This window comes from Aythya marila (assembly GCF_965140915.1).
Source record: "Aythya marila genome assembly, chromosome: 3".
Lineage (NCBI taxonomy): Eukaryota > Metazoa > Chordata > Aves > Anseriformes > Anatidae > Aythya > Aythya marila.
This window is the reverse complement of record NC_139044.1, coordinates 55,209,473-55,222,207: the sequence shown is the minus strand read 5'-3', so window position 1 is coordinate 55,222,207 and position 12,735 is coordinate 55,209,473.

Here is a 12,735-nt window from a genome sequence, read left to right as displayed (position 1 = left end):
TTTTTTTTTCAAAAAACCTAAGCATTTGTTCATTACATAGTAGCTGTATGTAGTTGACCTGCATGCAGCAAAAGTTCTGGACCATGGATGTGATGATAGTGCAGGAGCTGAGTCCAGCTGGAATGGGGATGAGGACAACTGCTGCGCAAGAAACCAGTCCCAACAACAGCACTGGCAAACTCTGCCTCCAGGTGGAGAACATGAAATAGTCCCAAACTCCTGAAGAGTAAAAAACAAAAACAAAAAGAAAACAAAACAACAACAACAAAAACCACCTGCTTTTACACAAATATCCATACTGATAACAAAAAAAATAAGAGAAATAAATCTAAAATACAGTTTCTTAATGGGAAGCTTTCCACATTTCCTAGAAATTATGAAAGTGCTTTTTAACTTCACAGGCGGTAAGTTGATCATTTACTAATGGTTGACCTACCTCTATGAAATGGATGTCAGCTTCAGTACAGAACAGGTAAGGCACAGGAGGTGACGGTGCAAACAGCTTCCCCATGGCCAGGCCTTGCTGGGGAGGTTTACCTGGTCTCCCAGCTCATTCTTTTCTGTTGCTTTTGCCAGGACTGTGAAAATGCCATGTAGGAAACCACCTGTCCGTGTTATGGTGAAAGATCCTCTATGGAGAGCAGAATTTATCTTTTCTCAGCCTCTGCTGAAGGAGCATACAGTTAAAGGTGCCCTTTGGAGGTTAAAGCTCCACAGTTACTCATACTGCTGGGCAGCTGCACAAAGGTTTTCATACCACAGGCCCACCTCTGAAGCCTAGGAATTTGGGGGGAGTTTTCCTGGAAATCTCAGTGAAGGAAATTGACAGCTGAACACTTGTTTGTCAAAGTGACTTATCTTAATGCCAGTCCTAAAGAGAGCTGTTTCTGGAGACAGCCCAGTGGGTCCTGTGCTTGAGAGGGGTAGGAGCTGAGGAACGTGTGTGTGCTCTGCAAGCACTGCTCTTCTCAAGCACTGCCTCCACATCCATCTCTACAGGTAAGCAAATCGCACTGGAGCCTGAATCCAGTGTAGAGCTAGTACTACAAACAAACCTTGGGCAAGCAAAGCACCTATTTACTTTTCCTCAGAAAACAAGGGGGTAGGAGGCACGAAGGACACAAAAAACAGATTTAATATGGACATAAAAAGTGAGGAAAAAAATATTTGGGGAAATGACATGTATTCGGTAATTAGGGAAATTCCCTACCACATGTATCACAGATGCCATGATCTTCTCAGGAATCAAAGGCACCAAACATTTCTAGGAAACAACAGAAATACTTGCAGGTTTTTTGTTTGTTACAAACGTCATCATCCTGGATGTTATGGAATGGCTGAAAAGGATCAGGTTTCTCATCTCAGGCCTACACTTCCTAGGAGAGATTATCTCCTGGCTGCTCATGGCAGGATATCTTGCATTTTCCCTCTGGTTATTGCAAACAAACGTCACTGGTCTAAACAGATCAATGACCTGATAATTGCTGTTGCTCTGCTCCGCATTTGTAATTCAGCCTACTTTGGAAACATGTTCTGATTTCCTAGTTTATTAATTGTGCAGAGACATCTCAACTGATTAAAAATATCCTGATTACTTTAATAAGCAAATAAATTAACCAGTTCCGGGAACATTTTCACGCAAAACCTGATTGAGTTAGACTAAACGATTTATTAGGACACTGCAGATGCCACACAACCTGCTGACAGGGAATTAATTCAGAAGAAATATATATTTAAATTCAGTTTATTTTGAGCAGATTTGATCTACTAGCTGATGACTAGGGGAAGGAAATTGCCCTCTCCATCAAAACTTTTCTACCTAACAACTATTACTTTTACACTAGTAGTTACACCCCATAGTTTGCTGAATTGAGCTTAACTTAGAAAAGTTGTTTGCTGTTTCCTAGCCTTTGTGCTAGATGAGAAAAAAAAAAAAAAAAAAAGTAAGCTAATTTGTGTAGAGCCAATGCTTCAGAATGAAATAAAATTTACTGAGCTGTCAACATCTTTTCTTGTTCATTTGGGCATTTGGAGCATTGCTGTAAGCCAAGTAGCTACAGCTGGTCCTCATTCCCCAATGTCTGTCATAGGCATGTAGCACTGCCACTGGCTGAAGGCACGGCCCATCCTCTCTTTGCAATTCCCTGTCTTTTCACAACAGATTCACTTAAAGAAAAGCAAAACAATCTAACAAACAAAGCAAACTAACAAAAATGCACTCCTCTCCACTAGAGACCAATGCTACAACTGAAAGTTACAACCTGGAAAAACAGCATTTGGGTTTCAATACGTTTAAGGATGGACAGGAAATAGACATATAGATTGACAGCCTTCCCTGAAAGGTGTAGTTTAGCAAACATTAAGATATCTGAATAATCTTGAAACATGGCTTGAAAGGACAGAAGGTGATGTGCAGAAATAAGACTATTTTGAGGATATAGATCTGTGTACCATGCAGAAACATGGATCACAAAACCTACTGGTCTGCATCCTCCTAGGAGGTAATAGAATGGGTCCAGAAGGCTAGTAACAAGCATAGCTACAGCACAGGTACACGTTCAACTCTGGCTAACCATGAAGTTGTGGAAGGAGCCACAGTTACTGGTACCTGAAAACTTACTCTCCGCATTAGAGATAGTTAGATCTAGACTGCCTAGAAAACAGTTGTAAGTAGGTTTGCCTTTCTTCCTTTTCCTATTCCACATCTGTTAAGGACAGTCCTAGCATTAGGACAATACCATTTCATCACTGCTTCCCAGCTCCCTCAACAGCCAAGTTTGCCAGACCTTAGTGAATACTGTTGATCTATGCCAGCAAAGAGATGTATTCCGACCACGGCCCATGTAAGAAAAGCCAGAATATTCCCCCTTCTTTTCCAATCCCATATATTATTTAAAAAAGGACTGGCCTGGGCTAGTGTCATTGCAAGGCCTCCATGCTGGAGATTAGACCTTCAGTGGCACCACGTAGCATTTGCACTGCATTCCTCTTGGATGAGGAAGCCTGGATCCCTGCACGCTGCCATCTCTTTTTTGCTGCACTAAATTTCTGAAGACATTATCAGCTAAGCCTGGGTGGCAGCAGTTTAAAGGACACCAGCATTCATCTCACAAAGTGGCAGAGCATGCAGCTCTCACTCCTTGGGGCACTGGAGTCTGAAGTCACTTTTGTATAATTTCCCCCCAAGAGTACAACAACCATCTGCCCTATGATGAGAGCGTAGGATCCACCTTTTTTCCTATGTGACATAAGCAACAAGGACCCTGCAAGAACTGTTTCAAGATCTGGAGGGTGGTGGCAATATGCCTCAGAAAAGCACTCCTCCTGTGCCTTGGAGAAGCAGCTATGGGGGAAGAGACGCGATTTAGCATTTCAACATCTTGGCACGTTTGAACCCTTGTGCAACTCACAGTAATCTAGAAGATAAATCTATAATGAAGCCAACAGAACTGCAGATTTGCACTAATATCTTCTGAACCTGAACTGCATCTGTCCCCACAGGTGCGGGAAGGGCAGGAATAGGTTTCAGCTGAGCGTAAAATCAGGTGACTTGGCAGATGGCAACGTCAAAAATACCAGAAAAGCACCACCTGGAAAAGTTCCTCAGAGCCAGAGGTTGCCAATTCTGTTCCTAGACTGTGAAGATGGCTGCTATCCCTTCTGCAAGTGACTGATACCCCCTTTACAGCAGTGACAGCCATATATTTCATATCAAGGCAGTAATAAAGGAAGCCCGCAATATGTGTGTGTGTCCATATATATAAGTCCAGTGCAGCAGCAATGGCAAACAAGAACAGCTCATTTTTTATTGCCTACTGACATGAAGTCCAAGAATTACAGATGGTCTGAGGACTAGAATTTGTAAACCATTAGACTGTTAAATTTATCTCCTGATGTTTTAGATACCATTAGATCTCTGTATAGTATCTAACACATCGTGACCCAGGTTACCACAGACTTGCTTTCAGCAGTGATCCATAGGGAATACTTGCCACTTTAGAAACATAATGCCACTTTACATTAACAAAATGAACATGTATTGAAGTGCACATTTTCACATGTTGTCTCCTGATGGGATGGCACCAGAATAAAACCTCCCGGAATGAAGGCAGTCTAATGCCTGACTGTAATTCAGGTAGGGCAACAATTTTCCTCACTTTCTTGCTGTGACCTACTGTGACTACTAATGTCAAAACGTGTTTGTCTACACACACATAGAGTTATTGCAATGTCTGGAGGTAAAGGTGTGCATGTACATATCCACTTGCAAAACAAATATGGTAAATGCCTGAGTAAAAAATAGTTGATCTGCGATGACTCTATAATTTTGTGTATACTTAAACCACATCACAGTACAGCATGCACTACCCCTGGAGCACCTGGGGGAATGCAGAACATGATAAACCTGAACCCCTGAATTCCCAAATTATAAGTTGCTGGTAGTGATTTTCACTGCACTAAGTGGTTTTAACTAAACTCAACTCTTCGCTGAGGGGACAGGAGGAAAGCGAGAAGCCACATTTTGTGTGTGAGGAAAGAGAGGATTAAGCTAAATTGCTTTTCTTCCTGGGAACTGCGTCTTTGTTTTGTAACGCAATGTTAGTTCCCAGAATGAACCCAACCAGTCTGCAGAGCATCTGGTACAGTAAACACAATGACAATAAACAACTTGCCTGAGATCACACACTCAGTGATCCAGCTTCCTGAGTCCTACGGGTTAGTCACCAACAGTGGATCTACACAGCACACTTCCCCCAGATGACTAGCTCTACTGACTGAGCACCAAGATTAGACTCGCTACAATTACTGTGCAAACGTGCCTTGAAGTCTCTCATTTACAAAACAAAACCCCCCAAACTAAAAAACCTTTAGTATTACTGTCCTGTATTCACAAGAAGACTTTAATTTCTTTTCAGTTACAAGAAGCGGCACAACCTGAAAGATCATGAGGGGTAGGGTGTATATGAAGCATCACTTCATATGCTATATTTTTTTTTCTTTCATGCTTCCTACTTCATATATTTTTTCCTGTGTAATCTACAGCTTCAGCCAAGTGGCTGGTTCAGACATCTGGTCTTTCTGTGGCAATTTTTACAGGATTTCTGAGGACCTTCACTCCCACCTGTGCACACTGAGATGCCACCTTTCTCAGCAGAAACACTTTTCTGCTGAGCGTCGAGCTGAACCAGAGCCTGACTTGCCCTCTCGGGGCACAAAAATCCTACCTCACAAAAGTATCCCTCTCTAAAGCACAGGCACTGCAAGTGCCCAAATGAGTAAGGGAAGGATAGGTTTCTGCTATGTGGACAGATGCTCTGCTTCACTCAGCACTGGTGAGGGCTCAGCTGAGTCTAGTGCCTGGCTTTCCTAGGGCCTTGCACCCTTCTGGCCGCAGAGCTGGAGCCCCGCTGAGCAGCCCAGTGAAGTGCTCGCCTCAGGGTAAGGACGCAGCTGCTGATGCAGAGATAAGAGCAGCCTGCCCAGTGCACCCCAAATGGCCACAATACAGGGTCACGAGAGTGGATTACCTTGAGGGAGATGCCATTTACACACTGAGGAAGTTTGTCTAATGGTGAGGCTACTGAAGCAGTACAAGGGGTAAGCCTGGAGAGGCTGGGAAGGCATTGCACACTGTACATACAAAATCATTTCAGGCATTGCAGAACAGGCATTTGCGTGTGTTGGGACATGAGGAGAGGGTAGATGCTCTCCAGGTCCCTTCCAGCAATGCTTCTTAATGACTTTTTCCTGAATTTAACTTGAGGTTTAACACTTTCACTCAATCTTTTGATTTCTGTAAAATATAACGTACTGCAGTACTAATGACAGTTTAACTTCTTTAATAGGCTACGTATCTCTAATTTACTTTCCTCACAAGGAAACCAGAGGGGGGGAACAACAAAAAACACTTAAAAATACATTTCACGTCCTAGTACAAATATATCTTTTCTTCTCAGAGCCCGAGACATGGATTAAATAAGAACAAATGGCCCCCATTTTGAGACTGGGAGGTTCGAGGCGGGAAACCAACCAGATAATTTCCCAAAAGATACAAAAGCTTCTTGCTTTCTTGTAAATTATAAAAGATAAATCAGAACTCCAAATCTTAATTTACCAAGGGCAACAATAAAACAACAAACTACAGAGGACTGCAAAATGTAATCTGCTCACTAGCTCATGCATGCATCCAGCTCTCACCACAGCAGAGTACTGATGGTAGATTTTAAGAATTTAACTTGGCATCAGTGTAAACCTATTCATTTAATTGTTCTCGTAAAAAATTAACCCGAGGCAACTGTGATTCAAACTTTGGCATTTATGGCAATGGAGAGGTCATATGAAAAGCAATTTTTCTTTTTTCTCCTAATCGTTAATCTTACCTAAATCTTGTCTCTTTAATTCACTGGTTGACAAGATCTTGTCCAATACTGAGTGTGCTATTTTCTAATACCTGTTACATGCAGTGGGCAAAACTAAAATTTCTTAATCAATTTTGCAGCACAAAAGAAAAAGACTTTCAGAAGAAAGGCTGCAGATAAAATCTAATCTCTTCGAAGTGGGTTCCTTAGTGGGTTCTGTATTTATTTATTTATTTATTTTGACATATGAATGATTACAAACTCTTTCCTACTCACTGGAGAGCTACCATACGCTAGCAACTCATGAATTCTTCTGTTATTGCAATTTAGTCAAGGCATGTTTTTGGGGTTGTAATGCTTGCTGATGCAGGACAAAACACATTACAAAACAAAAGCTCATTTTAAATACACTACTGTTGTAAAAATGGTTATGAATAGTAGAGGTGAGTTTTCTGTGGTCTCTTTTTTTCATTTGCCTGAAATGCCTTCTACATAACTGTCTAGATCAGATCCTGAAAATGTAATTATTTTTCTTTGAATGGCAAATATATTGAATTCCCATTGAAACTCTCATTTGGAGAATAAAGTCACAAAGAGATAAAGACTGCAGACATGGACAAGTGTTGTGTGGGCCCTCTTCACAGAGTGTTTTTTCACTGAACAATCTAGCAAAAAGCTGCAGTAGAAACTTCCCATATTGTTGCAAGTGGGCACAATTACTGCCTGGGAACATTACTTCTTAAAGTTTACTGTGGTTGTTATTTATAAGCCAGTAAACAAACATTTACTTAAACAAATGGAAATACCATGCATCTTAGGATGTTGTCATAAGCATACACATGTTCATAGCACAGGTATGTTCAATATAATTTCACAGGAAAAGAACCACTATGTTTTCTGTACAACTGAACTAGCACATCACTGAACAGAACTGCAGTCTAATAAGCAGTTATTCTGTAAGAAAAAAAAAAAAAAAAGGGAAAACTCTCACAGTGTTTTGTTTTTTTTTTTTTTTTCTAACCAGTAAGTTTTACATGCTCCAGCATAATCACACAATTAAACACAGCTCTGCTTTTGTTGTTCCCCTGCCTTCTAGTCCTAGATCCATAACTCTATAGTCCTGATATCATTGAACATCCAGCAAATGATCAAAGAAAAAAATATCTACAAGCAACAGTTTTGCTTTAACACTGAGTGAATTGTGTTTCTTTTTGTATATGCCTGTTCACTCAAGTGTTAAGTATTCTCTGAATTATAGAACACAACCCAAATTTATCCCTTCTGGAAAGACAGGTACTAAATCATTTATAGGTTGGGTCGTCCACCAAACCACTTAGAGAAAGTAATCTACTGTCTTGCAGCTTTCAGCAGACTTTCAGAGTCAGCTCAAGAAATAATTGGAGTTGAAACCTGGACAGACTGGGGAGGCACAGAAGCACACCAAGATCAGCTCTGAGCCATATCATATTTTCTTAGAGTAGAAAAGAAAGCACTAGATGCATGTGGCTAAAATGTCATGCTTTTGTGAACTTGCATGGAATGGAAACCAAAGCATGAAGCAGAATTATACAGATAGTTTAGACTTGTTTTCTACGGAAAAAAACAAGTTATGCAGTCATGCTGAACTTGCATGTATGCATATGAGTGTGCATCCTCATAATGACCTTGAAACCACAGGAGAATGACGACACCAAACTGTTGCATGGGGGTGCAGCCAACATGCTGAGCCCAGGGCAGCCTCTCAGAGAGCTGGGTTAGCTGGATCCCTGTGAAATCCAGCTAGGACACATGCAGACTCCCGCATCCAGAACAAAATAACCCCTGCAACACTATAGTAAGTGGTGTTGTAAGGCTGTGGGAGACTGTCAGGTTGCTGTTGCAAGAGGATAATAAAAAATACAAGCCTCACTTGAGAAACTGATTGCATGTGGCCTTGATGTGAAGAGAAGGAGACAATAGGTTCTTCTATCACTTAGCTCAGCCTTCAAATAGGTGCATTTCCAGTTTAGGAAGCAATTACAAACACTGACTGGAGTAGTGGTGCCAAGTGACATTTAAGTGCAAGTAACAAAGGTAACTATGGTCAGGAAAAAAAAAAAAAAAAAAGACTACTTACAAAGCCCGGAAATGTATAGCAGCTTTTTTCCTCCTTCCCTCAAAAACATAATTCATTGTCAGAGATAATACAATATTGCTTTTTCCCAGATCTTTGAAACCTATACAACTGTAGAAATGTATACAAAATGGAAAGCTTTTTAAATTCATGCATTACAAAAAAAATAAAAATTTATCTGCTCACTTGGTCATAAGTAACTGCATTCCTGCTATACCTGTAAGTTCCTCTGTTCACTAAAAAGCTAATAAGGACCTACACAAGCTGAAGACAATAAAAAACAACCATATAAAGTCCTGTCTGAAATATAAAACATGATGTGTGATGCCCCATCGAAGGCTACAGACGTACTCTTTGACTTAAGAACTGAACATCTGAAACCACATCTATGGCTGATTCCTCCTACAGAGAGATGTAATTAGAAATCAAAAGAGGAACACAGCTAAATGTTGCTTAGAAGAAACTTCCTAGTAGAGCATCCCCTTACAATAAAATCAGAAAAACAAAGCAGGACAGAGAAACACCAGGAATTGGTCACTGCCACCTAGACAAAAGCACATGACAAATTGCAGACATAACTACGCAACTCAAGTGATGGAGAAGACTGAAAACAATTTCCTGCTCCTTGTTTGGGACAGAACTATGACTGATCACATTGTCTATTAGAAAAAGATTTACCATTGAAACTCAAGAAGAAGAAACTCTGCCTAAAGCTGTGAGATCAGAAAAGTACCTCAAACCTACATCATGACACTGTCTTGGGACAGTGTCTGGCTCTGCAAAGTCAGCAGAGCACCAAAGGGTGCACCAGACGGACCAAATCTGCTTTATTGCTGATTTGTGTTATACTTCATTCAATACTTAAGACACAGAATGTTGAAATTCTTTGTTTTTCTAAAAAAAGCAAAGAGACTTTCTACTCTAGAGAAGAGTACTCTGCTTTTAGCCTTGTATCTTACTCAGAAAACAGTTCAGTCATTTAATTAGAATAGTCTACATATGATTAATAATATACCAGCACACTATTTGCCACTTACATATGCAAATACATTTACCACAGAAAGTAAAACCAAAATAAATAAGCGTCCTGCAAGCATACATACAAGCCTGCACTGGGACAGAAATTTTGTCCACCAAAATATATTTTTCCATTGGAAATTCCACATCTTATCTAAACTTTAGAACTCTAAAGAGAAATATCCAAAATTCTGATTTCACGCAAAGACACATATATATTTATATTTCCAAATTACTTGCCAATTGTAAGATTCAACTTAATAACTAATAACTCATCATTTTACATACACTGAACATTCTTTATTGCATGTTAGCACTCAAACATTTTAGTCATCTTAGTTATATAAAGCTGCTTAATTATAACCTTGATGAATGGTTTGTAAAGCTCTTCATTTCATTTATTTTTGAGTTATCCTCTAAGCTATATGAATTCTGTAGAAGGAAACAACAGATCAGCAAGAAACAATTGGTATCTGACTCATACTTAAAAATAAGTCATTAGTCACAGGTATGCTTGAGTGTCACCCTTGTCTTCAACACAGTCTTCATCATGCATCATACGCAATACATCTGTCCCTGTACAGGCGATACTAACCATCTGCAGTATCTCTAAACTTGACTTTCTTTACATTCTCACCAATACCAGTAACCACAGACAAGCATCAGTGTGTACAAATATGACAGCACTCATATAAAATTAGATAAAATCTAAAAAGCTACGGAATGTTTCTATTTTCTCTAATGCAGTATGATGTTATTTCCTTACAGTCATTAAGAGAAATGCATATCTAAGACTTTTTATATATGTATTCTAATCAGCACTGTGCTCCTTACTTATATCAAAATGTATGTCAGAAAAAATGCAATCATCAGTCTTGACAGCTGAATCCAAATAAAATATAAATCAAGTATCAAATCCTGGAATCTGGAGGAGGTGGTCTTATATCAATGACACTAGTTTTATTGCTGTTGTGCAGTAAAGGTTTGTGACACAAGTACTTAAAAAATGAAAATGTTTTTATTTTTTCAATTTAGTTGTATAAACTGGTTTTAGGACTATTCAATAATGAAGATAGGTATGGTGTGTTACAGAATATTTCTGTAGGAATGGAGGAGGATTCTAATCTTTGATATGAGAAAATATATTCAAGAGTAAGACAAGAATATTAGAATATTAGAAAGAGCTGCTACTCATGTAGCTAGGGAATAAAAGCATTTTACCATGTTTCTTTCCATAAGGGTAGCTATAATAAAAGACTGACATTGTGAATATGACAATGACAGTAGGATTCTGAGATATTAGTATAGTATATTATAGTATATATATACTACATTATATTATATATATAATGTAGTATATATATACTATAATATACTATACTATATATAGTATATATAATATACTATATAATATATATACTATATTATATATATAATATAATGTAGTATATATATACTATAATATACTATGTAGTATATTATATATAGTATATATAGTATATTATATATAGTATACTATAGTAAAAGTATTATTTCAATAGAGATGGGTAATCACATGGTCATTAAATACAATACTAAATACCTAAACTCACTATTTATTTTAAGATTAAACACCATTTGTGTTCCAAACAAGGTTTTTTTTCAGATGAAGTTTTCAGCAGCTGTGGAAACTTTTCAGAACGTTGTTTTTTCCTTTCCATCTAGAATGAAAACCAAATGCGCACAAACACTGGGTATTTTCTGCACCCTAGAAACTGAGGAGGTTAGTCAGCTCTGCTGAGCTTGTTTTTCATTTTCTCTGACCTACCTAGCGGGAAACTTAGCATTTTGAGGTGGGTGGGGGGGTGGGAGGGGGTGGAACAACCACCCAGCTCTCCTAGCTGTGGTTCCTGCCGGCAGCTCCTCCCTCCCATCGCCAGCAGCACCCACAGCCAGCTGCCGCACCGCGACAAGGCTCCGAGCAGGGGGGAACATGAGAAATCCTACAACCGCTTTTCTGCTTATTGCAACAAAATTGTCGCTCAGCGTGAGACCCATTCAGTAACTGCACATGGACATGGAATCAAACAAATATTCTCACCTCTAAGCAGCGTTATTTTTTAAGCAGAAGTGAAATTCCCTAGAGACAAGCCGTGTGCACCCACTGCGCACTCCTGCTCTCTCTGCTGACAGTGCAAAACGCTAAGGAAATAGATCCCAGGACTGAATCTAACACCTTGGCCACCAAACCCCTTGTGCTTCACAAACACAAAACAGGAATTACTCCCTTATATCCTTCACACAAACACTCCTCTAACTACACCTCCACTGGGCTGGACACCATTCTTTGAAGCTCATTCCCTTGCCAGTATGAAACCTAAATATTTCATCTCATTTTCCGTCTTCCAACAGCAGTAAGATTCCTGTATGTTACTACAGACAGCCTATGGAGCATAATAGCAAAGTGAGATAGTTCTGAGCATGTTAAATTCACGTCCTTTTCTCAATTGTATCTGGTTTGATAAAGTATTTAGTGCTTTTGAGATGAGCCCAAGCAAGGCTCCAAGACTTCTCACATCACAGACCACACAGCAAGTTGCTGCTGACTGGTTCCTTCATGCCCTTATGTATTTCTGACACTTAACTTCACACAGTTAACTTCCAGCAGCTGTTACCAGCTTCAGCTTTGGGGAGATTTAAACTAAAGTGAGGTTAAACTTAGTTCTATTTTAGGTTAAACTTAGTTCTATTTTCCCTAGTTTTCAGAAGAAGCAATGCTTCTCAGCTCCGGCAAGGCCTAAGATGCACTGAGACTGTACTGACATTTATATTTTTAGCTAGTGAAACTGACTTCAGTATGTACTGCAAAACAAACATACCTGCGGGACAGAGCTATTTGGTTTGTAAACCATAAAGTTTATCTAGCAGTCTTAATTCATATTTTCACACTAGTCACAGAAATTCTGACTGAATTCCAGGTTTTATGTCCAACTGACTATACTACCACAAAGGAAAGCACTTTCACTCAAAAGTGAGCAAATTTAACAAAGGGATCACCAAGAAACACAAAACCACACCACACTATTAATTTTGTGATAACACTTCTGGTATGGAAATACAGAATGCCAAAACAATTCCTAGTGAGGAAAACACTAACGAGATTCCCATTTTTAAGCACAATCAATGTTTTAAGCATCCCGTCAAAGGAACCACGCTTCTTTATGTTTACAAACGTATTTTCAAAACAGAAGTAGGAAATTACAGTAG